The 21,666-nt window shown below is 45.9% G+C and overlaps 1 long non-coding RNA gene across 1 annotated transcript; it reads left to right on the top strand.

Annotated features, from left to right (window-relative positions):
- The first annotated feature begins 14,020 nt into the window (after positions 1 to 14,020).
- Positions 14,021 to 20,436, top strand: LOC146893817 (uncharacterized). The gene is made up of 3 exons (XR_015002548.2): positions 14,021 to 14,084; positions 18,860 to 18,954; positions 19,569 to 20,436. It is a non-coding gene; the product is annotated as an uncharacterized LOC146893817 (long non-coding RNA).
- Positions 20,437 to 21,666: the final 1,230 nt, after the last annotated feature.

Here is a 21,666-nt window from a genome sequence, read left to right as displayed (position 1 = left end):
TACTGTGTCAGTGGAGAGGTTTATCAGGGTGCATAAACTTTTCAATATCTATCCCAACTATACAATCTGGAACTAGGGAAATAACCACAGGATGAGTTCAGGAACCCACTGTACCTACTGTGAATCAGACATAAGCCAAAACTCTATTAATCACCTGACCTCCATGATCCTTTACTTTCACTGGAGGGATACAATATTTCTTAGACTCTCCCGAAATCATCAATTCAGAACCAGTTTCCAGCAGGCCCCGGAAAGTCTGATTGTTTTCTTTCCCCCACTGTAAAAGGTCTCCGGTCCCTCTGGGGAAGAATGGAGGAAGGTTAACTATAAAATGTTTAAGTATCTTATTAGGGTCCTTCCTCAGGGGAGCCTGGCCATCACTTCATTCAAGGAGTTCTGGGTCTGTCAACTTGCTCAAGTCTGAAAATTCGGTCACGGACCAAGATTCTCCTTTGCCTAAATCCAGTGTAGCCTTTTCTTTCATTTGCTTCAGAATATTTCCATGTACACACATCGAACAAAAATTCAGTAGGCTTATTATCTATTTCATGCCTGGAAACACCATAATTGATTATTCGGTACCAAAGGGCCATTGGAGTCATGCAACCATAAAATTCACATGACCTACAGTGACCATTACAGGTTAGGCCATTATGAACATGGCTTTGCCTATGCTGCCTGCTGTGGGACAATGGTCTGTACCCTGTCACTTACATTTTAAATAAATGCTGATTGGCCAGTAGCCAGGCAGGAAGTATAGGTGGGGTGACCAGACAGGAAGTAGAGGCGGGACAATGAGAATTCTAGGAAGAGGAAAGTTCTGCATGACCTAGCCTCAGAGGAAGCAAGAAGTGACTGCCTCGCCAAAAAAGGTACCGAGCCACATGGCTAACACAGACAAGAATTATGGGCTAATATAAGTTGTAAGAGTTAATAAGAAGTCTGAACTAATGGGCCAATCAGTTTATAACTAATGTAGACCTCTGTGTGATTCTTTGGGATTGAATAACTGCAGGACTGGCAGGACAGAAAACCTCAGTCAACAGCTGCCAATTATGATAACTACAATCACCTTGCCTTTGGCTATTCAATGCTGTCACCTGGCCCCTGTTATCTTGGGGCCCAATTAAATCCATTGCATTTAATTCAACTGAACAGCAGTATAGCATCCATGCTACTACGTGTATTACGGTACTACACCTGTAGCTCGGAGTCTGCACTACAGTTTCTCTAGAGTAATAAGAACCAAATGTTACATTTTCGGTTTTAATTGCTATGCCTAAGGATCCATGAAACAAAATGCCTCTGGTCTGTACGCGAATCTTGGGCAAGGGCCTGGAGATTTAAACACATACACACACAGACGGAGATCCTGGAATCCTGAGGAAGTAGGCTCCAATACCAGTGAAGGAATGGACTTGCTAGCAAGGTTAGAGCATGTGGGCAAAGAGCAAAACCTTCCTTCTCCCACGTCCTTCTAGAGGCTTCCAGCAGGTGAGGCCCAGATAGAGGTGGGTTTTCCCAGCTCAAACAACCCAGATTAAAGGTATGTCTTGCCAACTCGGAAATTCAGATTAGAAGCAGATCTTACTTCAAATTAAGCAAAAACCCCTCACAGGTGTGCCGTCCATTTTTACTTGACAACCAGAATAGCCATCACAGGTGTTATGCTTTTGGCCCTTTAAGGGGTAAGCCACGCCCACTCCCGGCGACCTCTGACCTCTCCCCGCCATCTTGGATCACTCACTGTTCTCTTTGGGGGTGAGTGCCTCTCCTCTCCCCCGTTTCCCTCTTTCTCTTCTTTCTCCCCTCTCTCTCTCTCTCTCTCTCTCTCTCTCTCTCTCTCTCTCTCTCAGACACCCCCTTCTTCCTTTCCCCTCCATAATCCCCTGAATAAATATTTAACCTCACTCTACACGTTGGGTCTATCCGTGTCTCTGTCTCCTGCCCGCCTGCCAAGTGTCTGCCTGCTGCGGGGACCAGCCACCACTGCCTGCCGCCACATGGCCGGCTTACTAGGATCTTGCAGGGACCCACAGCCAGTCTCTGTCTGGACTGGCTGCTCCCAGAGCCTGCTGCCTGCCGTCACATGGCCCGCCGGGGCCCGCTTGCCTACCTGCACCCGTTTTAAAAACAGGGACTAAGGATGATATATCACCATGTTGTCTAGGAAGGAAGTGAATGATCGACTTTAAAAAAACAAAAACAAAAATCAAAAAGCCTCTCACTCTTCTCGAAGGACTTGATGTTTCCTATCCAAGTTCATTTTTGGCTTTTTCAGACAGAGGTGTGAGAAAAGCAGTGGAGGATTCTGGAAGCTCTTCAGAAAGCCTCAAGCTCGGCTAATGCAGAAGAGTGGATTAAGAGCTCTCCCGGCCGTGTGATTATCTGATTAAGGGTAAATGGCAGAAGCAGCTGCCTGCATGCAGAAGTCACTTCTAAGGGCTACAACGAAGGAGTCACAAATAGGAGCTTATGAAGCCTTTTCTTTGCGGCTTCTTTGTTGCCCCTCTGCTGTTGCCTGCAGAGATTCTTAGCTAATAGACCCATTCTCAATGGCTGTATCCCAGTAACTACTGTTTAGTGGCCGAACAAGAAAAAGAAGTTAGTGTTTTCTAAGGGCTCCCTCGCAAGGCATTTGCTGCACAAGGGTGGATTTCACAGGCATCTTAATTCCTGGCTGCAAACGCGGGGAGCTGTCTTGGAGACCAGAAACAGCAGGCAAGCACTCTGTTAACAAAAGAGGAGCAAGCAGATTATTTATTCAAATATCCTGCTAGAAGGAGGCCTAATCAAAGATGCCATAGAAAACAAGCTGCGGGCAGTGAGGGAGTGTGTCAAAGGGATTCAGGCCCTTTCTAAACGGAAGGAAATGACTGGGTGTGGGGGTGAGGGGCACTGGTCTTCAATTATCGGGCAGAGTTAAATCAGAGCTGTATGCCAAAGGCTGGGGAATTATTTAAACTGCAAACACCTTTGCCATCTTGGCCCTCCCACCCCATCACAAATCATTAGAATCGCTGCCAGTTTCCCATTGAAACTGAAGGCCTTTGAAAGTTGGAAACTCAGTCTGCAAGACTCTGGCGCCTCTGCTGATAATGAACTTGTCCGTGTCCAGGACTGTTGGTGACATAGTTTTGCATAATTAGAACACCTTTGAAAACAGCAAGAAGGGTGATCTCCAGTCTATTTAAATTTGCTGATTTACATAAACATGCATGTAGCTAGGGGTTTTCACTTCTAAGGTAACCCCATTGAGAGCTGCTTTTGACATGAACGATCTGGCTGAATGCCAATGGGAGTAACAGGGACCGTTTTAGCCTTCATAGAATTGCTCACCAAACCCTGGGGAGAATCCACAAAGTAGATGTTTCTAGATTACCAAATCACCTCTTTCTGTTGGGCTTCTCACCCTTTCCCAGGGAAAATTGAATTCTGAGACAGTTGTTTTAAAAGTCAAGAAATTTAATTATCAGAGTGACGCCTTAAGGAACGACTTGTTACTGGTTCCTGCAAAAGAAGTTACCCCAGAGATTTCTGTGAACTGTGGTCTCTGTGGGTCAAGAATGCTATGATTTCAGCTGCAATATGGCTGGCACTTCTGCGTTCCAGGGCCACGCGTGTGCGGACAAGCCCTCAGGCGTGACCCACGTGAATATGGTTTCATCGTGTACATGTGACACAGCTGCCTGAGCCCTTGCGCACATGCGTGAGCTCTGTCATCTATGAATGACATAACTACGCTATTCCCCTGTGCACATGCGCTAGGCAGCTCTTAAAAGCTGGAGGCGCCATCTTCTTCTCTCTCTCTCTCTCTCTCTCTCTCTCTCTCTCTCTCTGTGTGTGTGTGTGTGTGTGTGTGTGTGTGTATGTGTGTCTCTCTGCACACCAACCTTCACCAGACCTGTACACCCCTCCCATAAACTCCTAAGCAGGTTTGTTGCGTGTTCCGTGTTTACTTCTCACTCGCATCGTTTTAATTTTGAAGAATCCAGAGAGGACTCAGTAGGGAGATTTTGCACCTAGGGCCTCGTAAGTGGCTGTGATGAGACTCCAGGGGAGCCTTGCCGGGCACCTCCCTCTGTGCCTGGTCCCAGGGCTTTTCCATCTTTTCCATGAGGTTTCTTCTCTTGACTTCATTTGAGCTTCTTTACACTATGGTGACCTCGGGTGACCTGCTCCAGTGCCAACTGCTCCCAATCCCATCCAGGCTGCAGCTGCATCAGCATTCACCGCCTGGTCTTAGAAACCATCTGGTGTCACTTCTGCGGCACTCTGTTGGTTACCAGCCTCGCCCACAAGACCTAGCGATAGAAGGAAGGCTCTAGAAGGGCAGTTCTAAAGATTGCAAACTGTTGTGACCCTTTCTGGGAAACACAATATACGCCACAATGAACAGAACTGTCTAGGGGAATCCTTGTATTTTAAGACATTATGTCACCCTAATAAATTTAAAAGTATGTCTAGAAGAACCTGCATCCACCACTTTAACCCCTTCTTCTCAGGGTTCCCTCTGATTCTTCAGTGCAGAGTGGCTAGGTGTAAGGGACTGTGTCAGCCTCCTGAGGTTGCTGGAATGAAGTGTTAGACACCAACTGTCATAGGCAATAGAGTCTTGCTGGAGTCCAGCTCCTGTGGGGTGCAGGTTCCAAAGAGGAGCAGTGGAATCAGCGAAGGGAGGGAGGAGACCGACGTGGTCTGAGAGTGGATCCTGGTGTCTGCCACTTGATTGGGAAAAGTTACACCTTTTATGCCCTGTAATTGCACAAAGGATTTAAATGGGAGAGAGGGGCTCATGATCTGGGGTGTGGCTTGTGATCAGGGATTGAGGAAGCTAGCATTGACCTTGACAAATTAATAGACACCAGGCACAAGTTCCTCCAAGACTCCCTTTTTAGCAAGCAGGAACTTTCTTCAAGCCCCTGAGGGAATGAGCACTTTTGTCTAAATGCCTGACCGTGAGAAAAGACTTTCTTGGGAGGAAAGGGATCAGATACTCCATTATAGAATATGGCCATGACTGGTATGGCTTAACTTATTCAAAGACAAAGCTAGACAAATATTGTGAACCCAAGCAGACCTTAGGAATTTATAAATCCTGATTATATATACCTGACTTAATCAAGCATTTGTTACCAATCTAAGTTTTCTAGCAATTTGGCATTAACTTGTGTGGGAGTAGCCAGACTTATGCTATATGATTTCACGACGGCAGGGATTTTTTTTCCAAACAACTATTTTGTTTAAAGAAGCTACCATTGTATACATTTTTAGTTGGACTTGACCTATCCCTCTCATTTTATCTTGAAGATGTTCGCAGATACATGGCCACTGAGTCTCACCCTTCTCAAGCTGTTGGCCTTGGGGAATAAACCTAAAACTATCTGTCTAACCTTCCCCCTGGAATGTCTTTTTACAGACCCTAAAACCTCTGCCTTACTTACAGATTCCTAACCTTATCCACTTTTGCAGTAACAAATGACCTACGTAATATTCCTTTAAAAATATGCTGGTGTGCCCAGCCGCACGGCCTGTCCAAGATACCCGGGCAGCGGACTCTCAGAGGAGCCGTGAGCCAGGCAGAGGCTGCCAGAGTGGTGCAGATTCCCCACGGCGAGCAGCAGAGCTGGCTATGGGCAGGCAGGCAAGAGACAGAGACATGGACATATAAAATGAGATTAAAATATTTATTTGGGGTTATGGAGGAAAAGGAGAGGAGGCAGAGAAAGAAAGGGAGAGGGGGAAGGAGGAGAGAAAGAAAGACAGAAACAGAGAAAAGGAGAGAGAGAAAAGACAGAAAACACGTGTGCACACACCAAGAGAGGAAACAGAAAGAGAGAAAGATGGCAACTGAGAGGTCAGAAGTCGCTGGGAGTGGGCGTGGCTTGTCCCTTAAAGGGACCAGAGATCAAAAGGAATAACACTATATACCCCTTAAATAACAACCTAAAGTGGGAGCTTTCTAATTTCTATCAGCAAACAGGCAGATTAAAAAGTTTCTATGCAGCCATGCTTAACTCTGGCTGGCCGGCATCTTACGTCCGTCTGCTTTTCTTTTCCCTGGACAGCCCACCCCCAACTGCCTGTAAACACTCCTTTTCTCACTCCTATTCCTTTTCTCACTCCAATTCCTTCTATTCTGTCACTGCTACCACTACCACTGATCCTGCAGAAACCGGCAGGACTAGTTGGATCCGCAAGGCAGCTGTTTCCCGTTCCAGCCCTTGCTTCCTGTGTAAGGGTAAAATGCTGTGGCACAGTTCCCTGAGGGGCGCAGCAGGCCACTGAGCGGTGGATGGGAGACCACGGTGGGCCATGAGGGGAGGCTGGGTCCACGACCGAAGCCTCCAGTGGGTCCCAGGTGGGTGAGAGGTGGGTCCCACGAGGAGCCACAGCAGGGGAGAGACAGAGATGGATAGGCATGCCATGCAGAGAAAATGGGTATTTATTTAGTGGGTTATGGAGGGGAAAGAGAAAGTGGGAAATGGGAAAAGGGAGAAGAACAAAAAGAGACAGAAAGAGAGGGAAAGAGAGAGAAAGAGAGAGAGAGAGAGAGAGAGAGAGAGAGAGAGAGAGAGAAAGAGAGAGAGAAACAGAGAGAGGAAGAGGGAGTGGGGAAAGGAGAGGAGAAGCTACCTCTTCTGGAGAGAGATGGAAAAGAGAGAGCTCAGGCTGGAAGCTGAGGCAAAGAAGATCTGCTTACTGTAATGGGGGAGGGAGTAGGTGGGGCTTGTTTCTTAAAGAGACAGTGCAGACCATTATTACACCCTGCTGCAAGGTGGCATGGTGGCTTGGTGGCATAGCGGTTCATGGTGCTGAGTAATTTTCCTGTCTACTTCATGTATGAAAGAATGTGTAAATGGTGTGGCCACACGGGTCTGATTCTGCTTTAAATGTATGTTCTACGTGGCCTCTATGTCTCTCTTGCTATTTGTATCTGTTTAAAATTCCCACCATGGCTCTGAATATGTGATCACCGCCATTTCGACTAAGGGCAGATCAGATAACCTCACTACCATCTTGACTAAAGGCAGGTCTGGTGACCAAGTCCCACCATCTTGACTAAGGGCACATTAGGTAACTAAGTTGCCATCTTTACTAAGGTATTCCTTGCCAAGTCTTGTGGTTTACTTATGTTTTGTCTCTAAAATCCTCTTACTAACTCTGTTACATGTATGTTTTGCACAGCAGTGTGCTTTCATCAGAGCCCACCAAAGCATCTACTTCACCCAATTCCTATTTAATGTGTGTGTGTGTGTGTGTGTGCATGTGACTTCTGAGTTAACTTTATGTATTAACATAAGTTAGCTTTAGCTCTGTGCTTATATGTGTATAAAACTTAAATTCAATTGTGTGTAAATATGCATATACCTGATGTTAATTGTTTTAAATTCTTTGTTCATCATATCTATTCCAGACAAAGAAAGCAAGAAGTCTCACTTTTAAAATTGGTATATACTTTTAAGTTTTTTACAAAAATACTGTATATGTGATCCAACCCTGCTTTAAAATGCATTAAGCTATTCTCCACCATCGTCAGTTCTGCCCTTAAGCTTCTATTGAAACGGTTTTTTCTTCTTTGTCCTTCACCAGTATAAATCTCACCTGCTAAGTTAATAGTCAGTACAGTCAAGCTCGGACTCTGTTCTCCAGACGAATTCTATACTGTAATCTTAACTTATCTATACCCAATAAACAGTCCTCAACTACTCAGAGATCTGGGGAAGATGGCACTTAAATGTTGAATTACTAAAAGACTTTCATAACAGAGAGACAGGTTGGTTCCTAGCGGCAGCGCTCTATTTCCTCCAAAGAAGATGAAGACAGATGGGCACAGAACAACATCCATCACAATTTGCTTCATCAAGTGAAAGGGCTAACCATGGAAAAAACTGCACTTCGTCTAAACTTCTGATGGTCTCCAGACAGTGGACAGAATCACTGGAATCAACAGCCTCGCGGCTGCAGGCTTGTCTTCCTACAGATTTTCTAATTTACAGGATCTTCTAGAGCCTGGCAGACCCTGCTTCTAACAGCAGAAGACAAATACAGTCCTGATGCACTTGCCCTCGACGACCATGGAGGATGCTAAGGAGTGGCTCTAGGTAGTCAATAGAGTAAGTCCTCTGTCATTTTTTAAATTAATAATTTAAGTAAAAGTTTATCCTTCTCAAAGATCTCTGATGCAGTTTGACAGCTGGGAGGTTTTTGTCAGTTTAAAAGGACAACCTCAAAAAAAATAAAATAAAATAAAAGGACAACCTCATCAAACAAATTTCAGTACAGCTTCTTGACTTGTTCTAAATGAAAGGCGTTTTATGATATACAAATGGAAATGACGAAGGTGTGCACCTGCAAGTTATAAAGGTGTGAGGACAAATGCAAGCTATCAAATCTCTCTCTCAAGCTGTCTTTCAGTCTTAAAGATACTTTTTATTGTGCAAAAGAATCTGTCACAGTCATTCTGACATAAATATGCTGCTGTTTATACAATGTATATGTCTAAAACTTATGTTTTCACAACATAATTCTTATGAGTTCACAAAATTCTTATGAGTTCCAGGGAGCCAAATTGAAGAATTTACCTTAAACAGGTCAGATACACCCCTCTCAATTCCCTGGTCCTGAAAATAATTTTTTTGTCTTCTTCTTAAACTTAACTTTGTTCTCTGCTCTGCTAATACCTTGTCAAGTCCAAGAGACACCAGGACAGTTCCACAGCACAAATCCTGGAACAGGAGTAAAGTGACCAGTTACCCCAAGATGTGACCAGCACCCAGCTTTCTCAGGCCCCCCCCCAAGAAACACTTTGATGCTCACAAATAAGCAAGAAGCAGTCTTAAGAATCTGCTGTCCCAATTCCCTCACCTGCTATGCCTAATTCACTGCATTTTTATTATAAGAAAAAGATGGTAATGTTGTAATCTGCTGGGTACCTTGTCCCTTTAAGAGACAAGCCCCACCCACTTCCAATCCCCTCCCTCCACTGAAGCTGAGGCAAGCAAATCTCCTGCCTCCTTTCCAGCCTGTTCTCTCTCTCTCTCTCTCTCTCTCTCTCTCTCTCTCTCTCTCCCTCTCTCTCTCCCTCTCTCTCTCCCTCTCTCTCCATCCTTCTGGAGAGGCAGCTTCTGCCTCTCTCCTTTCCCCTTCTCTCCTTCTCCCTTTCCCCCCTTCTTCCTTCCCTTCCCCCTCCATAATCCATTAAATAAACTCTATACCCCAGCTCTCTCTGCATGGCATATCTGTCTGTCTCCTGCCTGCCAAGGGCACCCGCTGAGACCTTGGGTCACCTTGTTTATGAATGACAGTTATGTATATTTTTTGTAAGGACAGCAACCCTAGTAGGTTAGGAGCCTAGCCTACTGTACTGTAACCATAACTAATTACATATGCAAAGATTCTATTTCTAAATGGGTTCACACCCTGAGGTTCTGAGTGTTAGAAATTAACATAAGGCTGGGCAGGGATGGAGTCCACCTAAACAGGCCTAATGTGAATCTCTTATGATTCTGAGAATGGGAATAGAGGAGCCAGGCCCACGCTCATGTCAAAATCTAGAATTTTCCATCTGGTTTTTCCTTCCATGCTCCCTGACACCCTCCCTAACATCCTGAAGCCTTCCTTAAAGCTTACGTAAGGGTTTTCATTAAGGCTATGTGATGGTTAATCCGCAAAGTCAACTTGACAGGTTTTGAACCATCTCGGAGACTTCCGGGTGTATTACCAGAGGTTGAACAGAAGAGAAAGAACTGCCCTGTGTGTGTGTGTACAGCAGTCCTGTGGGCTGGGGTTGTAGGCTGAATTTTAAAAAGAGAGGAGTACCAACTTTCATGTCTCTTTGCTTCCTGGCAGGCGGCAAAGTGACTGGTTCTCAAGCCGCCTCCACGCCTTCACCGACATGATTGACAGTATCCATGAATTGCCACGCCTTTGCTGACATGATTGACTGTATCCATGAATTGCCACACCTTTGCTGATAGAAGGACTGTACACTTGAGTCCTGAGCTAAAATAAACCCTTTCTTGCTTGGGCTGATGTTGTCAGTTATTTTTTCATTGCTTTAGGAAAAGCAATTAATATTGGCTCTTCATTCCATCAAACTCGTATTGAATATTGGGGCTGAAACCATGGCCCACTGACAGAACACTCGTTTAGTATTCGTGAAGTCCTGGGTTTAATTCCCAGCACCACAAAAATAAGTATTATCAAACTGATTGTCAGATAGTAGCCTCCTCTTGCTCTTACATTGCTATAGTCATAATCTCTTGTTATGTAACTTGAAGTTGCACAGCGTTGTTCAAGACTATGTTCCCTATCACCTGCAGGTCAACAAATGTCTGACTTGGTGTCTCTCCTGCCTCCTGCCCAGTATGACATTTTATTTATTTTTCTTTTGAAACAAAGTTGGAATTAACTAAGAAAAGGTTCTAATACAGAGTTAAGTCTGGGTATTAAGGGAGAAAAAATGGGAAAGATGCTTAAGAAAAGGACAGTTAGCCAGGTATGGTGACGCAGGCCTTTAATCTCAGTGCTTGGGAGGCAGAGGCAGGCAGATCTCTGAGTTCAAGGCCAGCCTGGTCTATGTAGTTCCAAGGCAACCAGAGCTATATAGAGAGACCGTGTCTTAGGAAAGAAAGAGAGAAGGGGGGAGAGAGAGAGGGAGAATGGTTGCATACACCCAAGTGTGGGCATGAACTTCTCAAAGAGAGAAAGAATTGCCCAGACGTTGTGAAATCCATTTTCTTCGAATATTTAAGTGAAAAGAGAAGACACATATCCAGCTGCTTTCTCGGGAAAGTCACAAATCTTTGGTTTTCCTGTCCCAGCACTTGTACTCGGCATTTTCAAATTATCACCCAGTCATCAAACAGTCACTTCCTGCTACATCCTGTGAGATATGAAAATTCTTGACAATTTTAGCACACAGAAACAAAGCAAAAAGCATCCAAGTGACCCTATATGAGGGGCAGATCCAAGGCACAGGCACTTCAGGAAGCTACCCTCAGGCAGGCTGTCATGGCCATGGCATTGACTCCGTCTTCTAGAACTCACGGTGTCCATGTTCGCTTCTTATGTCCTGAAGAACAGAAGCGAAAGGACATGGCTCTGGCTGGAAACCTTAGGAGCCGTCAGGGTACCAGGGCTGCTGACACCCTGGAGAGTCCCAGAACCTTAAGGGGAGCCTCTGAGGTTCAACTTCTGAGTCAGCAGACAGGCACTCTGGTCTATATGGGGTGCTGAGATCTGAGCAACTCGTTGCAGGAACGGCAAAGGAAGGGAGGCAGAAGCCATTCCTTCTAGTACGTAGGAACAAGCTGGAAGTCTCTGGTTTAGTTTTAGTAACTGTTAGCAGTGAATTTTCCAGTTTGGGTTTAATACTAAATACTATCAAATTGATTATCAGATATTAGCCCCCTTTCCTCTTACATATTTACAGTCACAATCTCTCTCAATTCATAGCTTGAAGTTGCACTGTGTTGTTCAAGGCTATGGTTCCTGTCACGGGGCTGCGTCCTCTAACAGTGTGTTCTTAATGTTGCAAGGTGCTTCAGGAAAGAATCCCAGACTGTTTGTGTGGCTGCCTCTCCTGGAGAAGCTGGAAGGCTCCACAGCCCTCTCTAGTACTTGTGAAGTAGCTTGTTTTTTCCTAAGGACCTCTAATTGCCACATTCTGCCTATGCTTGAGTGCAAGGAAATCCTCGGCATGCAAATTATGTTAGGTGAAGTGCCTACCCGGACTAGCGTCTCACACTTAGGCAGGTCCTTGAAGCAGAAAAGCACGCTCCAAAACACATTCCCCTCCTCTGAGGTCACGCTGACCCTGTTCCTGCTTCTCTCTGTCAATCACAGCCCATCGACTTTCCACTCCGCAGAAGCAAGGCAGAGACGGTGTGTTTCACTTTTACTGTAGAACGGTACATGAAGCCAACCTCTTTCTGAACAAGAATACCTGTTGGTTTCATACCAAAATGCCATCTTGATCCTCACCCTTAAATTCTAGGTAGAGGGATTTAAGAATTTAGGTCAATTATAGAAACAGCCTAAAGCTTGGGGATCATTTCAGAAGAGGGGCCGGAAAGAGTGTAAGAGGAAGAGGTGTCTGCTGTGAGATCCTATCTCCTAGAAATTCTAGAACTTACGCCTGTGAAACCGCAACAACATGACTGCCCAAACACGGCCTGAACAAGGGCACCGATAGACATGTTAACATGGAAATGGGGGAGGGGCTTATGGGGCCTCAATCCTAGACAAAGTGATGAACCAGCCTGCCTCCATATTAGACTTAAAAACCATATTATAATAAAGACAAACTAGATTCATTCCTGTTTATGACTAAATTTCTGTTTTGTGCTATGCCCCACCTGTAACTGAAATATTAAGTTGGGAGCGTCATCCCAGTCCCTGGCATCCCTGTCCTCGAAGCATTTTTAATTCTGTCTCTCCCGAGCAAACACATTTACAGAGCATTCACATTGTATCAGAGAGTGTAACTAATCCGGAGAGGGTTTAAAGTATGCTAAACGACTAGCTCATGCTATGTTCAAACACAATGCCAGTTGACAATGGAAATACGAGCACGCCCACATTTTGGTACCTGTGAAAGTCCTAGGACCACACCCGCTACCACACAGAGTGAGGGCGACAGTATATGTGGGTCACTTAGGGAAGTGTCGATAGTGAGCACAATCCATTAGCCCTCACGATTGAACATCCATCTACTACGCATCAGACACTGTGCAAGTAGGTTGCAATTAGATTATAAAAGGAAAAAGTAAAAATAAAACGTGTCCTTGGTTGCAGTCCTAGGCCTGGACAGAACAGATTTCATTTGATCTAGACAAAGATTATGTTTTCCCCCCTCCACAGGCCTTCCCAGATAGAGCCAGCACTCTGCATCAGAGAAGAAGGAAGCTGGCCAAGGATTGCCAGTACCATGGAGGATACTGAAGGGCTCGGCGGATACGGAGACCTTACAGAGGATAGGAGCAAATGGAGGTCCCCTCAGACTCCCCTGTTCCAAACAATATAGCCTTCCATCCTGGCAGCCGCCCCTGGTGACTCCCAGCTCCCGTGACGTCTCTCACAACCCTGTCATTCCATGGGCACCTCTTGCTAATGGTTCCCTTCAGATTCCCATTACCTCATTGCTGGGTCATGCCAAAGGACTCTGAACTAGTCTCCTAGCCTCCTGCCGGCCACACCTCCTGCAACCACCACTGGATTTCTAAAGAACTGGCCCGAGTCTCACGAGTTCACTGCTCAAAGCCTTCGAGGGACTGCTTGGTGTCAGTTGAATACGCCGCAGCTTTTTACACCCCTATTCAAGCCCCTCCCTCATCTCTCCCCACGCCTGGCACCTTGTCCTCCCGTCTACTAACTCTTGTCCCTCTGTCATCCCTCAGCTTGGTCCCATCCGCACTGACACCTCCCCTGCCAGGAAGTGGCAGCTGTCCTTATCTGAGCCACCTTCTCCAACGCCTTGTATTGTCCACGAGCCTCTCACTCCAGCATGCGCTAGGCTTTCCTGTTACACTGTGACTGCCTTGTAGCCGGAGAATTAAAGAGACGATGGTTGTGTCAAGGGGAGATCTGGAGGCAGCCTGGTGGTGAGGCTTTGGGGCTCAGAAATCAGACAGGCTGTGTTTGAACCACCCACTCTGTGAACTGATGTGATCCCTGATCTTTCCATGTCCTTATCAGAAAATGGGGAAAACGATCACGCCTACCTTGTAGAGCAATCATGAGGACTCTGAATTAGTATGCAGGGAATCCTTAGAGGGACTGGCATGCACATGAAGTACACTCAATGTTATTACTCCTTTCATTATCAAAGCAAGGCTTATCATGGGCTAGATACCTCATAAATGACGTTGTCTAATTCTTGGAACAACCCAGAGACAAAATGGGACCCTACTCATGGTAGAGACGAGAAATCTGAAGTTCTGAGGAGTTGAGTCACATGACCGGTAATTAGATCGTGCTCAGCCCCTTTGAGTTCAAGGACCATTGCTTCCCCGAGTCCTGAAGCAGAGGAAATAGCTGAGCTTCCCACCCTTCAGTGTCTCGTAAGCTGCTCCAAGGAGGTTTGTTTGTTGCTGATACTAACGAGCCCTTTATGCTCCTGGGTGTTGCGGTTGCTGTCTGCCCATCTCTGATTTCCTTCTGCACTCTTTTCTGACCTCCAGACCTAGGCAACCAGCCTTTTGCATTAAAGGTCATAACGGGGTGTGGTAGCACAATCCTGAAACCCCAGGACTCAGGAGGTGGCGGCAGGGAGATTATGTGTTCAAGGCCATCTGGCACGAAATGATATTGTCTCAAACAAAAACAAAAACAGAGGTCAGTCAACTTTTCCAGAAAGGCCTGAGACAAAACATACTCTAGGCTTGGCATACGGCCTCAATGCCCTCACTCAGCTTTGCCATGGCTGTGCATAAGCAGCCGAGCGCAGTGTGCATGCATGAGAGTGGCCGTGTTCCCAGAACAGGAAGCTAGTCAGATCTGCCGTGCTCACTGCAGGTTGCTGCCACTTGGTCTAATTTGAACACGCCGTTGAATAAAAATGCAACGATGGTTAATTTTCTGTGTCCACTTGGCTAGCCCACAATGGGCCCAGATATTTGGCCAAACATTACTCTAGGAATTTCTATGCAGATGTTTTTTCAATGAGATGGATTGAGCAGATTTTGAACAAAGCATTAACTCATCCAATCCATTGAAAGCTTACTCGACCTAAAAAGGGAGAGAGAGAGAGAGAGAGAGAGAGAGACTGGCTTTATGGATCAGGAGAGAGCTGTCAATCAGACTGCTTCAGGCTTATCCACAGCCCTGGATCTTCTTTCTGAACATACAACAGTCTGTCTTCAGACTAGTCTACCTGTCTTCAGGTTTAGATTCAATAACTTCTGTAACCACAGGAGCCAAGTTCTGTGCACATACACACCCATTGGTTTTGTTTCCATGGAGCGCCCTGGAAGATGTGATGTCATGTTCCATCTTCCCTGGGGGCAAGATGTGCCAGGGAGATTAAGGTCTGGCCAACAGAGTGTAAGGCACACACACCGCTCTGGGGCAGCTTCCAGGAAATGGTGGTCTTTACCCTTCGGCCTGCCATCTCTCCTTTACTCTTCCTGTTGTTGGGAAGGCAGATGCCATGGCTCAAGGGCCACTATAGACTACCCTATAGCAGTGAAGCTGCTGGACTTGGATTCCATGTGTAGGTTCTCCTGCTTCTGTATCACAGATGCGTACTTTTTAGCTTCCTATCAGGGCTTTTGCGCGAGATAAAAATACAGCCCAATCAGCCGGCGGTGGTGGCGCACGCCTTTAATCCCAGCCCTCGGAAGGCAGAGGCAGGCGGATTTCTGTGAGTTTGAGGCCAGCCTGGTCTGCAAGAGCTAGTGCCAGGACAAGCACCAAAGTTACAGAGAAACCCTGTCTTGAAAACCAAAAAAAAGAAAAAAGAAAAAAAAAGAAAATACAGCCCAATCTTGTTTAAGCCACATTAAATGTCCCTACCCAGCTGACATAAACCCTAATGGACCCAATGTTGTGACCCTGGAGCTAGGAATAGTCAGTCTTCCCTCTGGTGACCATGAACAGCTTCAGTGCTAATATTTCCCAGAACTTCTTTTGATAGAGAATGACCCAATTTAAGTCTTTTCCACGTTAAGAAATCTCTTTCATAGAAGTGAAATGAGACTGAAGAGCCCCAGAGAAACAGATTGCTCCTGGGAGGGTATGGGGGAGAACAGAAGAGGCCCAGAACTGAGGACTGTCTGATGGTAGTAATCGCACCCTGGGGGTGCCGAGCAGGATGGGTGTCGCAGTCCCCACAGTCCCATCAGGGAATTGTGTATTCTGCGTCAGGAACGGATGTTTCCAGCTGTGCGGATCTGAAGCCCAGCCTCAGATTAGAAACACAGCTGGAGTTGGCTGTGAATGTTTTTGTCCTGACTCAGCAGTTTGCGCTCAGTCCTTACCTGACCTTGGGCAGCTTTTCCAGCACACACACAGTTCAGAGTCAAGGAAGTGAGAGACAGGTGAGGTGGCCCAGGAGGAGGGGCCTCGGTTACCTTTCTCCTGCTGTGATAAAACGCCAGGACCAAAGCAACTAATTCAAGGAAACTCTTGTGTAGTTTCATGATGCCAGAGTACAGGAAAAGTGTTAATCCCAGAGGTCATTAATAAGGTCAATACTACAATTTTTGAGCCAAATTTGAAGCAAGGGTTTTTTTGTTTTGTTTTGTTTTTGTTTTGGGGGGGGGGTTGTTTTTTGGTTTTTTTTATTTTTATTTTTTATTTTTTATTTATTTTATTTTTTTTTTTTGAGATAGGGTTTCTCTGTAGCTTTGGAGCCTGTCCTGGAACTAGCTCTTGTAGACCAGGCTGGCCTTGAAAGCCCCCTGCCTCTGCCTCCCGAGTGCTGGGATTAAAGGCATGTGCTACCACCACCCGGCTGAAGCAAGCTTTATTAAGTACTGGTCAGGACCATGGATATGGACAGATCCATACCCGGGCTTCCCGGAGTATGGCACAGAATTATATTAGTGAGGGGCTTAAAAAGGTAAAACCCATAAGGCTATGTACCCCCTACCTTCATCCAATCAGGGGCAAGCATGCATCCGGATGTACTTCCTGCCTATGTACCTCCTGTGCACATGTGTTCAAGCACATCCTGCGCAGTTGGGGCGACCAAGCTTGTTTACAGAAGTACCTGATTATATGAACTTTCAGTTTGTTTTTCTGTTCCTTCAGAAGCTTCCAGCCCCAAACCCTTCCTGTTAGGCGCTCCGAGCTGTACCGCTCTCTGGGAGTAAGTCACTCGGTCAAAACAAGCCTGGCTCACATTCATGGGCCGTGCTTCTGCCCCGTTTGCTAATGAAGACAGGAGTACCATTTCCAGTTCACGGAAGATTACACGGTTGGAAGTATGAGCTTGAAACCTGGCTTGCTCTCTGTGACCTTGGGCAAATTACTTAACATCTCTGTGCACAGGCTTTTACATCCACTAAGTAGGAAGAATACTCATCATGGAAGATTAAGTTAAAACTTATGAATTGCAAAGGACAATGTTTTTCCCTACCACAATAATCAATAAGCCTACATTAGCTTTGTCATCTTCCTGCCCAGAAGCCTGCCCTTTTGCAAACTCTCAAGGCAATTTAGCATCACTTTTTCTACCCACATTTTCCTTTGCTAAATATTCCTGGGAACACCTGAAATATGAGACAATGTACCCAGTCTGGACCTCTTCTACAAGGTCATTAGAAAAGAAATCTAATTAACAGAATAAAATACTTTGTCTAGACATACTATTTATTTATTTATTTTGAAACATGGTCTCACTATGTAGCTCCAGCTGACCTGGAGTCTCTATGTAGATCAGGCTGGTCTAGAACTCAGAAATCCACTCTGCCTCTGCCTCCAGAGTGCTGAGATTAAAGGTGTGCACCATTATGCCCCATTGGACATGTCCCTCTTATTCATGGGGGATTTAAGAGCTCCAGAGCATGACAGAAACCATAAAAAGTATCACACTGTATAGATACTATGTGTCTGCCTATCCAAACAAGCACACATAAGATAGTTTGACTCATAAATTAAGCACAGCTCCAAGATCAACAACATAACTTAATGTGTATCACAATATCCACACCACCACAGTAGGCTGAGAACTGAAATGGCTGAGTGCTAAGCAAGCACTAATGGGCAGGATGGCTCCGAGACACTGCATGCGGGGATCATTCACACCCAAGGCTGGAGGGACTGATGGGATCAGTGTTCCTGACACAGCCTGCAATTTAAAGTTCAGGAGTTATTTATTCTTAGAGTTTTCCACTTAATACTTTTGGACTGTGGTTTACTTGGGTACACAATGCCAAGCACCGCAAAGCTGTGGATTAAGGGTTTTCATACCAGAACCAAGCTCCCCAGGCCCCACAAACCCTCCACCTCCTGATGTCCTTCTCTGCTGGAAGGCATAGTGGGCAAGGACTCCTCTAGCCTCAAGCAGGGGCAGGCACCCCACAGATCAGCTGACATCTCTGATGCTGTTCAAGTTCGTATCTGCTTTTCTTGCTTTCTTTAGCTTTTTCATGGAGCCAAGAATCTCTTCTCGCCCCACTCCTCCCAGTACCTCCCAGTACATGCCTCGCCTGGCTTCCTACCACCTTCCCAGGGTCACGGAGACTCCCTTTTCCTCATCAGTCCAGACAGACTTTCAATCGTGCACCTGCCCATCTCTGCTTAGAAGCTACCGACTTTGGAAATGCTTTGGCCAAAGTTAATTTTCACAAAAATCTTGTATGCTGTGTGATTTTTATTCCAAACCAGACTTCCCAGGGCTTTTCCTTTCCTTTCCTTTCCTTTCCTTTCCTTTCCTTTCCTTTCCTTTCCTTTCCTTTCCTTTCCTTTCCTTTCCTTTCCTTCCCTTCCCTTCCCTTCCCTTCCCTTCCCTTCCCTTCCCTTCCCTTCCCTTTCCTTTTCTATAGGGGTCAAGAGTAAGTGACGGGAAGGCAATAATCTTTCATTATTTTCTTGTCCAAGCTGCTAAGGACCTTATGTGAGAAAGTAAAGACCCTGCAATATTCATCTGAGGTCCCCTTGATGCTTGAGGTCCTGGCTTTGGCCATCTTGTCCTCATCTGAGTGGAGTGGTCTGGTTCTGACTGCTAATTGCTGATCCAAGATAGAATCGCCAGAGGAGGGAGAGGCCCTAGAGATTAGTTAACTTATCTCTCAGCATCTTTATGAGATCAAAGAAGACCAGTTCATGACTCTCCTCAGATTAAAAATGCACCGTTGGTGGACCCTGGCAATGACTGGGCCAGAACTAAAACATAGGTGCTATTTTCCAGAGACGAAGATGCCACAACCTGCGTGAGGAACTGGCCTACTGTGGAGACTGCCTGACTAGATCTGTATGTTTAGAGCAGCTCTCCAGGGCTGGAAGGTAGGTGATGGAGCTGGTACCTCTACCCCTTCAGAATCTCTGAGAGTTGTTGGATTCCCAGAAAAATTCCTTCTGCTTCTTAAGTGTTGCTTAGAACCAGTTTTGGGAGACCTGGAAAGGGGTCAGGGGCCCAACTACTGTCCCAATCAGACAGTACAAGAGACAAATGCTGTTCTTACCCTTTTCCTCCCCTACCTTCCAGGAAGATTATACAATAACAAATCCAAATTCCTTGTTTTCTACCTTCGGGTTCACCCTGTTCTTCACAAGGAGACAGCGGCTGACCCCACAGAGTAATAAGGTCTCTATTCAGCTCTGTTTGCTGGGCCTTGGCCCGTGGTCCAGCTAACTGGTTCCCACAGAGCACAGGCCAGCAGGGGAGGCAGAGATTGCAGGAGTAAAAGAGTGTGCTTCCGGCTTTCCTGTGGATTCCAGAATGTGGTAGAAAACCGCAGAGTTTCCGGGTGAATGCTGCAGAACACGGTGTTGACTGTTCACTGCGGCACTGGGTCAGGGCTGGCATGCACGTTCCTGCCTGTGGATGTCTCCTGAGAGGGGCTCCAATGAGGGAGCCCAGTGTCTTCCCTTGTTCTCATTTAACTCTGCTCTCCCAGAGGCCTTTGCATCAGAGTGATTCCTACTTCCGAAGGAGACGAGTGAGCCATGCTGAGACATTGCAGGAACCCTCAATTCTTCTCTTCTTCATACCCAGCTCCCAACCTGCCAGGTTATCCTGCTCACTCCATGGTCAAAATGGGTTTGGGATCTGCTCCCACCTGATTCATTTAGAGGACTCCAGCTGGCAGCGGATATGTGTTAACAGATTACTCAGAACTGCCTGATATATCACTGAGTCTGCGTTCCCTGAAGCCAGTGCAAATGTGAAACATAAATGGGACAGTTGCTGTCCTCAGGATGAAGGTCCCCACCAGGGAGTCCCCACCAGGGAGCCCTCAGCTCTGCTCTCAAGGCCTTCCAACCAATTGGATCAGACTCACCCCGAAAATGGGATGCTCCTTTAACCAAAATGCATGTGATTCGGTGTGGAGGCCCAAAAATATGAGCCTATTTCTTCCTTGTTTGACGGTCAAAGGATTTGGAGATTACTTCTAGGCTCAGGATGTGGTTCTTTTGACATTAAGATGGCTCATACAAGTAGATCCATTCCATCCTGACAGATGGTCAGAATAGGCAAACGTATTTCTGCTCCTTCTTTTGTAAATATGAGGTTACCTGGGAAGTGGTGCCTTCAGGATACTTGTTCTAGAGTAGCTTCATTGCCTAAACAACAGAATGCTAATGATTTGATGGCTCAAAATGTTAAAGCAAATAACTGTTCCAGTTGTTCTTTGTATCATGGTAATGAAGTCTTTTGTTACCTTCCTCCCCCCCCCTCACCTTTTGAATTGGGTATAAAAGTGTATGGAAAAATAAATGTGGGGACAGTTTCAGTACTCACTGGAATGTTCTCCCGGTACTTTCTATGGTTTCAGTTTTATTATTTTCACATGTCTCTGTTAGTCTTCTGCTGTCACTTTAAGAACTAACCATGCCCACCCAGCCACTTCTGACCTCCCCCTTCGCCATCTCTCTCTTGTATGGTTGTCTCCTGTCGTGTGCACACGTTTTTCTCTGTCTCTGTGTATGTCTTTATATTTGTCTATCTCTGTCTTTCTGTTTTTCTATTTCTTTTTAAGTAATAAATGTTTACCCTTATGTTTATTTACTATGTCTTGTGAGCCTTTTATCCTCCGTAACCGCCCGCCTGATTCCCCCGGCCGCATGGCGTTGCAGGGACTCACGGCCATCCTTGTCAGACTCAGCGAGCCGCCTGGGACATCCCATCATCATATTCTTTTTAAAAGAACAAAAGTCTCCATATCTTTTACTTATATTTCTAAATTCCCACGCCCCTCCTCTGGTAAGAAGTATTTTTGTTGAGGCTGATCCCTGACATATGGAAGGTCAATATCCCAATATGGCACGGTCACCAACATATGGTGTCGAAAAGTGGGGCTAACTGGTGAACCCCGAAATGCATTGAAGTGTGGCCAGACATACAAGAGAGTATGTGAGGGACCCTGCAAGAACATTGCACCATAGGTGGAGAGGTGAGTAATGAACACTCAGAAAAAAACAGTAGATAATAAAAAAGGAAAGAGAAAGGCCAAGCAAAAAAAAAAAATCGGGAGTAAAATTGTAAATATTTGTAAATATGGGACAAGGAAATAGTATTGAATTATCTGTATAGTTTCTTGGATGTATCTTGGTACCTAGAGGAGCTGAAGTGAAACAAAAACAAAGGCAAAGATATCTAGAGTTTGTAAATATTATATTCCTGCCCCTGCACTGGCAGCATATCTGCCACTGCCTTCGGGCTGCTCTGGGTCTCGGGAGACAAAAGTGAGGCCTTACCTTCACCCCTGCAAGCTACAGGGCTATGGTCACCCAGCTGCAGTCTCTGCTGCTGCTGAAGGGGAAGAGTGAAGGGAATGCAGCATTTGGTCTAGCAATGGCCTGGGTTACCACTGAGATTGTGGCAGTTCATGCTCCCACGCTGTGTGGTGGAGCCAGGAAATGTAGGAGACAAGAAAGTTTGAAAAGCTATACCTTCATAGTCAACAGTCAGCGCCCAGAGCCAGCCAGTAGAAATGCCTAGAGGCTATTTGGCCCATGAACCAAGGAATCTATAATGGATAAATCAATGATTTT

The sequence above is a fragment of the Myodes glareolus genome, chromosome 8, assembly GCF_982192425.1.
Source record: "Myodes glareolus chromosome 8, mMyoGla1.1, whole genome shotgun sequence".
Classification (NCBI taxonomy): domain Eukaryota; kingdom Metazoa; phylum Chordata; class Mammalia; order Rodentia; family Cricetidae; genus Myodes; species Myodes glareolus.
Note: the sequence above shows the minus strand (reverse complement) of the source record. Positions and strands in the feature narration are given on the sequence as shown.